The following is a 10,944-nucleotide window of genomic DNA, read 5'->3' on the forward strand; positions in this document are numbered from 1 at the left end:
GCAAGCCCAGAGGCCTCCTCAGGTGCTGACTTCTGCGTCTCAAACTGAAGGCAAGTCATACTGGACACCAGAGGGAGATTAAAAACTATAGAATCAAGTGGGTGAAGGATATGAACAGACGCTTCTGAAAAGAAGACATTTATGTGGCCAATAAACATATGAAAAAAAGCTAATCATCACTTGTCATTAGAGAAATGCAAATCAAAATCACAATGAGATACCATCTCATGCCAGTTAGAATAGCGATCATTAAAAAGTCAGGAATCAACAGATGCTGGAGAGGATGTGGAGAAATAGGAATGCTTTTACATTGTTGGTGGGAGGGTAAATTAATTCAGCCATTGTGGAAGACAGTGTGGCAATTCCTTAAGGATCTAGAACCAGAAATAGCATTTGACCCAGCAATCCCATTACTGGGTATATACCCAAAGGATTATAAATCATTCTACTATAAAGACACATGCACACGTATGTTTGTTGCAGCACTATTCACAATAGCAAAGACTTGGAACCAACACAAATGCCCATCGATGATAAACTGGATAAAGAAAATGTGGCAAGATCGACGCTGCCTCCCCAACTCAGCTGTTGAGGTTTGGGGGTGGGGCGGGGAGAGGAGAAGGCCGCGACGGAGGAAGAAGGAAGCGGGGGAGGAAGAAGGATGCGGCGGAGGAAGAAGGATGCGGCAGAGAAAGAAGGATGTGGCAGAGGAAGAAGGAAGCGGCGGAGGAAGAAGGATGCGGCGGAGGAAGAAGGAAGCGGTGGTGTAGCGGACACAGCGGACACAGCGGACACAGCGGGCACAGCGGACACAGCGGACACAGCAGACACAGCAGACACAGCAGCTCAGGCGGCGCCAGGTTCCTGGGAATGTCAGTGCGGCACGGTAGTTGGTGCGGATCCCGCGGAGCTTGGAGTTAAATTAAGGAAGAATAAAAGAGATGAACATCTCTTAAAGAGAAGGAATGTACCACATGAAGATATCTGTGAAGAGTCTGATATTGATGGTGATTATAGAGTGCAAAGTAACTCTCTAGAAGCTATTGTTCAAAATGTTTCAAGTGATAATCAACGAATTCAATTAAGTGCAGTTCAAGCTGCCAGGAAGCTTTTATCCAGTGATCGAAATCCACCAATTGATGACTTAATACAACCTGGAATACTGGCCATTTTAGTCCATTGTCTTGAAAGAGATGACAATCCTTGTTTACAGTTTGAAGCTGCATGGGCTTTGACAAACATTGCATTTGGAACTTCTGAACAAACTCAAGCAGTAGCTCAGTCCAGTCCAATGCTGTGCCACTTTTCCTGAGGCTTCTCCATTCACCCCATCAGAATGTCTGTGAGCAAGCAGTGTGGGCATTGGGAAATAGCATAGGTGATGGGCCCCAGTGTAGAGATTATGTCATAAGTCTTGGAGCTGTGAAACCTTTACTTTCCTTCATAAGTCCATCTATTCCTATAACATTCTTTTATATATATACTTTAAGTTCTAGGCTACATGTGCACAACATGCAGGTTTGTTACATATGTATACATGTGCCATGTTGGTGTGCTGCACCCATTAACTCATCATTTACATTAGGTATATCTCCTAATGCTATCCCTCCCCCCACCCCCACCCCACGACAGGCCCCGGTGTGTGATGTTCCCCTTCCTGTGTCCAAGTGTTCTCATTGTTCAATTCCTACCTATGAGTGAGAACATGCAACATTCTTAAGAAATGTTACTTGGGTTATAGTCAACTTATGTCGCCACAAAGACCCACCACCACCAATGGAAACCACTCAGGAGATTCTTCCAGCCCTTTGTGTTTTAATTCATCACGCAGACGTAAATATATTGGTAGATACAGTCTTGATCCTCTCTTACTTTACTGATGCTGGCAATTATCAAATACAGATGGTAACAGACTCTGGAATATTTCCTCATTTGGCTTCCTCAGCCACCAGGAAGTTAAAGTTCAGACTGCTGCACTTCGAGCTGTGGGCAACATTATTACGGGAACTGATGAGCAAACACAAGTAGTGTTGAACTGTGATGCCCTTTTACACTTCCCAGCACTCCTGACACATCCCAAAGAGAAAATCAATAAAGAAGCAGTGTGGTTCCTCTCTAATATCACTGCAGGAAGTCAGCAGCAGGTACAGGCAGTAATTGATGCCAATCTTGTACCAGTGACAATACACCTTTTGGATAAGGGGATTTTGGCACTCAGAAAGAAGCTGCTTGGGCCATAAGTAACTTAAAAGTTAGTGGAAGGAAAGATCAAGTGGCTTACCTTATCCAGCAGAATGTTATCCCACCTTTTTGCAACTTGCTGACTGTAAAAGATGCACAAGTGGTCGTCCGCAAAGCCTGAGTCCTGTCCTCTCACTCTCCTCCCCAGACAGCATGAGCTTCACCACTTGCTCCACCTTCTCCACCAACTACCAGTCCCTGGGGCGCCTGGACAGTCAGCGTGTGGCCAGCATCTATGCAGGCGCTGGGGGCTCTGGTTCCCAGATCTCCCTGTCCCACTCCACCAGCTTCCAGGGTGGCATGGGGTCCAGGGGCCTGTCCACAGGGATGGCCGGGGGTCTGGCAGGAATGGGAGGCATCCAGAATGAGAAGGAGACCATGCAAAGCCTGAACGACCTCCTGGCCTCCTACCTGGACAGAGTGAGGAACCTGGAGACCGAGAATTGGTAGCCGAAGAGCAATATCTGGGAGCGCCTGGAGAAGAGAGACCCCAGGTCAGAGACTGGAGCCATTACTTCAAGACCATTGAGGAAGATCTGAGGGCTCATCTTCACAAATACTGTGGACAATGCCCACATCGTTCTAAAGATCGACAATGCCCGTCTTGCTGCTGATGACTTGAGAGTCAAGTATGAGACAGAGCTGGCCATGCGCCAGTCTGTGGAGAGCGACATCCGTGAGCTCCGCAAAGTCATCGATTACACCAATGTCACTCAGCTGCAGCTGGAGATAGAGATTGAGGCCTCAAGGAGGAGCTGCTCTTCATGAAGAAGAACCGTGAAGAGGAAGTAAAAGGCGTACAAGCCCAGATTGCCAGCTCTGGGTTGACTGTGGAGGTAGATGCCCCCAAATCTCAGGACCTCACCAAGATCATGGCAGAAAACTGGGCCCAATATGGCAAGCTGGCTCGGAAGAACCGAGAGGAGCTGGACAAGTACTGGTCTCAGCAGATTCAGAAGAGCACCACAGTGGTCACCACGCAGCTTGCCAAGGTTGGAGCTGCTGACATATGCTTATGGAGCTGAGACATACAGTACAGTCCTTGGAGACTGACCTGGACTCCATGAGAAATCTGAAGGCCATCTTGGAGAACAGCCTGAGGGAGATGGAGGCCCGCTACACCCTGCAGATGGAGCAGCTCAACAGGATCCGGCTGCACCTGGAGTCAGAGCTGGCACAGACCCAGGCAGAAGGACAGGGCCAGGCCCAGGAGTATGAGGCCCTGCAGAACATCAAGGTCAAGCTGGAGGCTGAGATCACCACCTACCACCGCCTGCTGGAAGATGGTGAGGACTTCAATCTTGGTGATGCCCTGGACAGCAGTAACTCCATGCAAACCATCCAAAAGACCACCACCTGCCAGACAGTGGATGGCAAAGTGGTGTCTGAAAACAATGACACCAAAGTTCTGAGACATTAAGCCAGCAGAAGCAGGGTACCCTTTGGGGAACAGAAGGCCAATAAAAAGTTCAGAGGTCACACCTTATACAAAAATTAATTCAAGATGGATTAAAGACTTAAATGTTAGACCTAAAACCATAAAAACCCTAGAAGAAAACTTAGGCAATACCATTCAGGACATAGGCATGGGCAAGGACTTCATGACTAAAATACCAAAAGCTATGGCAACAAAAGCCAAAATTGACAAATGGGATCGAATTAAACTAAAGAGCTACTGCACAGCAAAAGAAACTATCATCACAGTGAACAGGCAACCTACAGAATGGGGGAAAATTTTTGCCATCTACCTATCTGACAAAGGGATAACATTCCAGAATCTGCAAAGAACTCAAATAAATTTACAAGAAAAAAACAAACAACCCCATCAAAAAGTGGGCAAAGGATATGAACAGACACTCCTCAAAAGAAGACATTTATGCAGCCAAAACACACATGAAAAAATGATCATGATCACTGGTCATCAGAGAAATGCAAATCAGAACCACAATGAGATACCATCTCATGCCAATTAGAATGGCAATCATTAAAAAGTCAGGAAACAACAGGTGCTGGAGAGGATGTGGAGAAATAGGAACACTTTTACACTGTTGGTGGGAGTGTAAATTAGTTCAACCATTGTGGAAAACAGTGTGGTGATTCCTCAAGGATCTAGAACTAGAAATACCATTTGACCCAGCAATCCCATTACTGGGTATACACCCAAAGTATTATAAATCATGCTACTATAAAGACACATGCACATGTGTGTTTATTGCAGCACTATTCACAATAGCAAAGACTTGGAACCAACCCAAATGTCCATCAATGATAGACTGGATTAAGAAAATGTGGCACATATACACCATGGAATACTACGCAGCCATAAAAAAGGATGAGTTCATGAAGGTGGAAACCATAATTTTCAGCAAACTATCACAAAGACAGAAAACCAAACACCACATGTTCTCACTCATAGGTGGGAATTGAACAATGAGAACACTTGGACACAGGGTGGGGAACATCATACACCGGAGCCTGTTGAGGGGTTGGGGGCTGGGGGAAGGATAGCATTAGGAGAAATACCTAATGTAAATGACAAGTTGATGGGTGCAGCAAACCAACATGGCACATGTATACCTATGTATCAAACCTGCACATTGTGCACTTGTACCCTAGAACTTAAAGTATAATTTTAAAAAAAAATGCAGAGGCAAAAAAAAAAAAAAGATGCACAAGTTGTGCAGGCAGTACTCAATGGACTAAGTAATATACTAAAAATGGCCAAAGATAAGGCATAAACCATGGACAATCTTTTTTTTTTTTTTTTGAGACGGAGTCTCACTCTGTCTCCAAGCTGGAGTGCCATGATGCAATCTTGGCTCACTGCAATCTCTGTCTCAGCCTCCTAAGTAGCTGGGATTACAGGCACATGCCACCATGCCCAGCTAATTTTTGTATTTTTAGAAGAGACGGGGTTTCACCATGTTGGCCAGGATGGTCTCGATCTCCTGACCTCGTGATCCGCCTGGCTCGGCCTCCCAAAGTGCTAGGATTACAGGCTTGAGCTACCGTGCCCCAGCCAGGCAATCTTATAGAAGAAGATGGAGGGCTGGAGAAAATTAAACAACTTCAAAATCATGAAAATGAAGACATCTACAAATTGGCCTATGAGATCATTGATCAGTTCGTCTGTTCAGATGATAATTGATGAGCCTTGTTCCAGAGGCAATTCAAGGTGGAACATTTGGTTTCAATTCATCTGCCAATGTACCAACAGAAGAGTTCTAGTTTTAGAAAGACGTCATGGAAGTTAGGTACAATGCAGCACTGAGATATATATACACACATGTATACACATATATATACGTATATACATCTATCTATATATACACATATACATACATATATATATATATATATATATATATACCATGGAATACTATGCAGCCATAAAAAAGGATGAGTTCATGAAGCTGGAAACCATAATTCTCAGCAAACTATCACAAAGACAGAAAACCAAACACTGCATGTTCTCACTCATAGGTGGGGATTGAACAATGAGAACACTTGGACACAGGGTGGGGAACATCATACACTGGGGCCTGTATGCTATATACATGTATGTATATGTGCATACATGTGTGTATATATACAAAGTTTTGATCCATCAAGCTTGGCTCGTGGTATCTGCTGCTGCATTAAATAGGGAAATAAAATGTGAAGATTTCATTTGAAATCACAGAAAATGCCCAAATGAGGTCAAGATGGAGAATGGGTGCAAGTGAGAATGAGTGGCAAAATGTAATGGAAACTTCACATGAATGCTTATTTATGTTGTTCAAAGTAAAAAGGGCTACAGGTCACAGATCATCAGTGCCTGAGAAAGAACATTGACTTGCTTTATATCAATTGAGGGGAAAGTGCAGTACTGTTATCTTCAACCTTGTAAGCATAAAAGAGAATAGGCTGCCCATATAAGTCAAAGGAAAATAGCCCAAGGCCTTGTTATGAAGCAATGTGTGAATGGACAATGTTGAATGAATGTCTGGGTCAGTGATGGAGAGCCAGGTTCATCTTTAAAATCTAGGGCTCGTCACTTATGAAGCAGACTCCTAGTACTGGAGTGACTCTGTATGAGAGTGTGGTTATGGTGCTGTATGTGAACTCATGTAAGCTTGATTCACCTTCAGGGGCTGATAACAAACCTAGTAAATCATCAAAATGAGATAATAAGTGCTAATGTACACTGGACATGAAAACAAAGACTGGTTTAGCAGCAGACATTGGTTTACTCTACAGCCTCTGTTTTCTATTTCCCCCTTTCCCACCTCCTTCCCCCTACCCAATTCCTTTTTTTTTTTTTTTTTTTTTAGTTTTTATTTACCTAGTGTGCCTTTTTTTAGTTGCTTCTCAAGTCGGGAAACTTTACAGGAAGGATTCCCTGTGCATTTGCACCAGGTGAATGTTTGATGCTATGAAAAACTTTCCATAGCATCAAAACTAATTTGTGTAGATTTTTGCATAAAAAAATCATAAATTTCCCTCAAAGTAGACTGTGTTGCAGTACACAAGTTGCCATAATAGTATAAAACAGTAAAATGTGCTTAAAAGGCCATCTTTTTCATTTTCAGAGATAACATAAAGATGTTTGCATGAGGTAAATCTATAGCACAGTTCATTTTTAGATTTTGTTGAGTCCTGTAAAGAAGAAGAAAAAAAAGTTTCAGCTGTGGTAGAATACCATGCTGTGTTTAAATGTTACTTGTTTTCAAACTTTGTTTTCTATGAAAATGACATGGAAACTTCTAAAATTGAATTTGGTGTATATGTACTGCTGAATAAAGACCAATGAAGAGGTTTGGGTAGATGTACAAATCAAGTAATGGTTTGAACACCTTTAATAATATGCCTAATCTGTTCAATTGTTTCAGAATCTTTTTATCTTAGATGTAGGCCACCATGAACAATCTATTTTGAGCCCCTTTAGGGAGAAAACTTTGTATTTTTAAAACTTGCATAAAAGTTATGCAAGTGGTTTTTATAAATCAGAATAACACCTCAGTTTTGATGTTATGCACACTAAATTATATGTGACATAAATTAATTTGTACAAAAAGAACTAGGTGGCTCATTGTAAGAAATCCTGTGCCTTCCCCTTTGAGCACAAGTGTTGCATGAACAACAGTTTGCTATAAGAAACATACCAGATTAGCCACCATTAGCATCTATATCTACTTTGTGTTTAAAAATCAACTGGTAATTCTGAAACACTGTAGAATAGATAAAAATTATTTTGTGATCATAACTCTTTGTTGAACTAGAGTATTTTTGCAACATTCCTTGTCCTCAGAATAATGGTTAAAGTTTAAAACTAGAAGCAGCAGAAAACTAGCTTGTAAAATGTATCCAAGTAAAGTGCAGGCTAGGCTGTCTTGGGGAAATAAACATTAAAACTTAAAGCAATGTTTAAAAAAAAAAGAAAAGAAAATGTGGCAAATATACACCATGTAATACTATGCAGCCATGAAAAAGGATGAGTTCATGTCCTTTGCAGGGACATGGATGAAGCTGGAAACCATCATTCTCAGCAAACTAACACAGGAACAGAAAACCAAACACCGCATGTTCTCACTCATAAGTGAGAGTTGAACAATGAGAATACACGGACACAGGGAGGGGAACATCACACAATGGGGCATATCAGAGGGTTGGGGGCTAGAGGAGGGATAGCATTAAGAGAAATACTTAATGTAGATGATGGGTCAACAGGTGCAGCAAACAACCATGGCACGTGTAAGCTATGTAACAAACCTGCACATTCTGTACATGTATCCCAGAACTCAAAGAATAATTTTAAAAAAAATCCTTCAACAAAAAAAAAAACACTATAGAATCAATTTAATGTGGTTTCATGTCTGCAATATAGAGTTTGAAAACCCTATATTGCTTCAGCACAGAGAAGAGGAAATAGTTGGCTTTTCTAGACCTATAAATGGATTGCTGAGAGAGAAGCTAGGTGGACCTGAGATTCCTTTGACAAGCAAGATTCTCCATCTGGATGGAGTAAACGGAACCTCTACAACAGGGCAGGTTAGAGCTCTGATGCAAGGGATCTAAGTATTGAGCTGCCAAGAAAGAGCATTGATGGCAAGAGCAGATTTTTCTCAAGTCATTCTAACAAATGGTGTTTTTGCTGTGTAACACTGTAAACCTCAGCAATTAGGTGGTGGCTATTCTCCTCTAGTAGAGATTTAGTGGGATCAACAGGAGCTCTACTTCAAAGTCACACTAATTTAAAATTATTCTCCAGAGCAGCCCTACCAAGTCCCCTGGCTTATTCTTTTCTATTTAAGGGAGGAAACCCAACAGGATTAGGGAGTTTGACTGCCTGCCTAGAGTTTGACATTTTACACAGCCAAGAAAATAGGTTTGTTACTCTAAAAACTCTCTCAGACTAAAATTAATTTGAGAACAAAGTTGAAATCTGCCTCCAACTTACTCTTTATTGTTACATTTCCACTGAAAATTTCATCTCCACTTTTTATATGTCCAATATATTTTCTACTTTATTTCTTCTCAAGATTCTTAAGGTCAAAAACTTTAAGAGCTAGATTATAATAAATGATGCTGAAATTATGTTAAACCTATAAAACCAAAGTCTGGCTAAACCTATGGTTTTACTAAAATAAATAAGTGGTTTTGTTAGCAAATTGCACTACATACTTAGAAAGAGTCAAGCCTTCTATTCTATTTAACACGGCTTTCATCTCTATCCCAACTGCCTTTCACTCTATCAACTAGAAAAAAACACCAAGTATACTTCTAGGGCTTTCTTGAGGTTCAGCAGTCATTCTCACAGTCACGAAACAGACTTTTTCCCAGGAGCCTACCTGTCCTCAGACTTGAAGATGTATCTGTTTTCTTTTCGTGCCACTTTTTCGTTCATCTTCACTAAGAGAAATAACAAGGAATAGCTTTAAGATAATAAACTTGCCCTTTTACCTGTAGATTCACTTTGCCAAAATAAGAGACACAGAACAGACTAGCCAGGAAGATCCAACTTCTACTCGTTGCCTTGCTACCATAGGTATTTGATACCCAATGGCTAGGTGGCACTGCACTCAACCAATATTCTAAGATGTTGAATGAGGAAATCAACAGCAGACCCAAGGCCTTCTATTTTTAATTTACTCTTCTTTGGGGCCTGTCTCACAGCTTTATGCATAGCACTCTCCCAGCTATCAGCCCACCCCCACCCTTGAATCATTGAGCTACGAAAGCCTGATGTCAGGCAATTGCTCGACCATCAGTTTTTACTGTTGACCTCCTAGTGAAAGCATTCCTAACCAAAGTGTTAGGACTCTTGTGTTGCTGTTCCTGATAATTCAAGGATGATATACACATAACCAAAGACACTAAAAAGTATTATAATGTGTACATTTCCCTCCCCAACCCTTAAATTCGTTGGGTGATTTATGTCCTGGGTGTATATGAGTGAATGATATCAATCTCACACATACAGACGTCCATGTATATCTCCATCTGAGAAATGCTTGGTCCTTGCACCAAATATTAAGGAGGGCCCAATTCTTTACATGGTAAAGAGAAACCAGCTTTTCAGATGAAGGAAAACACAGGTGCAGAACATGGAGGTGTAAAATGATATGAGGAACTACAGCATATGTTGGGACATTTTTTTAAAAAAAGGTAAAACCAGAGAAGTGGGCAAGGTCCAGATATGAAGCACCTTAAAAGCCATCTAAAGAGCTTGGAATTTATTCTTAGCTGTGAAGACTCAGGGAAGAGGTTAAAGTAATAGAGACATGACTGGATTTCTATCTAGGAAAGAACACTCTAACAGCAGCAAGGAGAATGGATTGGAGACCTGCAAGATTAAAGGAAGAGGTCTCAGAAGCTGCTGCAATAATCCAGGTATGAAATTAGGAAAGCCTAAAATAAATCAGCAGCAGAAGAGATGAATATGAGGGGTATAAAGGAGAGATTTTGACTTGTTCTTAAATTAGGTTTTGGGGAAAAAAAGAGAAGGGCAGAGTCACAGAAGACTGTCAGTTTTCCAGTTGCATAAGGCAGTGTTTTATACCAAGGGAGACAATACAATAGGAAGAACATGTTTGGTTTGTGGGGGGAAAAATGAGCTCCATTTTGGACATAACAAATTTGAAGCAACTGTACAAAATATGAGTCAGGATAAACTGAAGGCAGTTAAATAAATCATTTTGGAGACTAGGAATGAAGCCTGGACTGGAGCTATGGATTTGGGTGCCAGATGCTTATCAGTGGCAGTCTGAACCAGAAGAAAAAGTAAGATCTCTCGGGAAGCATGGAGAAAATAAGGCAGAGGATACAGCCTGGTGATCTCCCAACATTTTAGGGGCAAGTGTGGGAAGAAAAGCCAAGAAAAGTGACTGAGAAGAACAGAATATTCACCAGCTGAAGGAGGACCAAGGATCTGTGTCATCACAAAAAGACACTCCAAGGCTGGAATAAAACATGGCCAACAGAGCCAAATTCCACCAAGGACATAAGCAAAAGAGAGGATTTATTTAGATTCAACAGTTTGAACACAGTCCTGAAAAGGGCCAAGAGGATTGGATCAAGTGCACAGGTGGGAAAATCAGTCTGGGGAGAAGAGACCCCTTGTCTTCCAGGATTAGTGATAAGATCAGAGGAGGCTGAGGGCAGAGAAAGGAAGTTTGCAGAGTGGACATAGGAAATTGAGGAAGTTTGTGCCAATGGACTCAG

The 10,944-nt window shown here is 41.7% G+C and overlaps 2 pseudogenes; both read left to right on the top strand.

The window, feature by feature from the left end:
- Positions 1-661: 661 nt before the first annotated feature.
- Positions 662-2,240, top strand: LOC109027211 (importin subunit alpha-3-like; annotated as a pseudogene).
- A 154-nt stretch (positions 2,241-2,394) lies between these two features.
- On the top strand, positions 2,395-3,661 carry LOC129534101 (keratin, type I cytoskeletal 18-like; annotated as a pseudogene).
- The last annotated feature ends 7,283 nt before the right edge of the window (positions 3,662-10,944 follow it).

The sequence above is a fragment of the Gorilla gorilla genome, chromosome 5, assembly GCF_029281585.2.
Source record: "Gorilla gorilla gorilla isolate KB3781 chromosome 5, NHGRI_mGorGor1-v2.1_pri, whole genome shotgun sequence".
NCBI classification, from domain to species: Eukaryota; Metazoa; Chordata; class Mammalia; order Primates; family Hominidae; genus Gorilla; species Gorilla gorilla.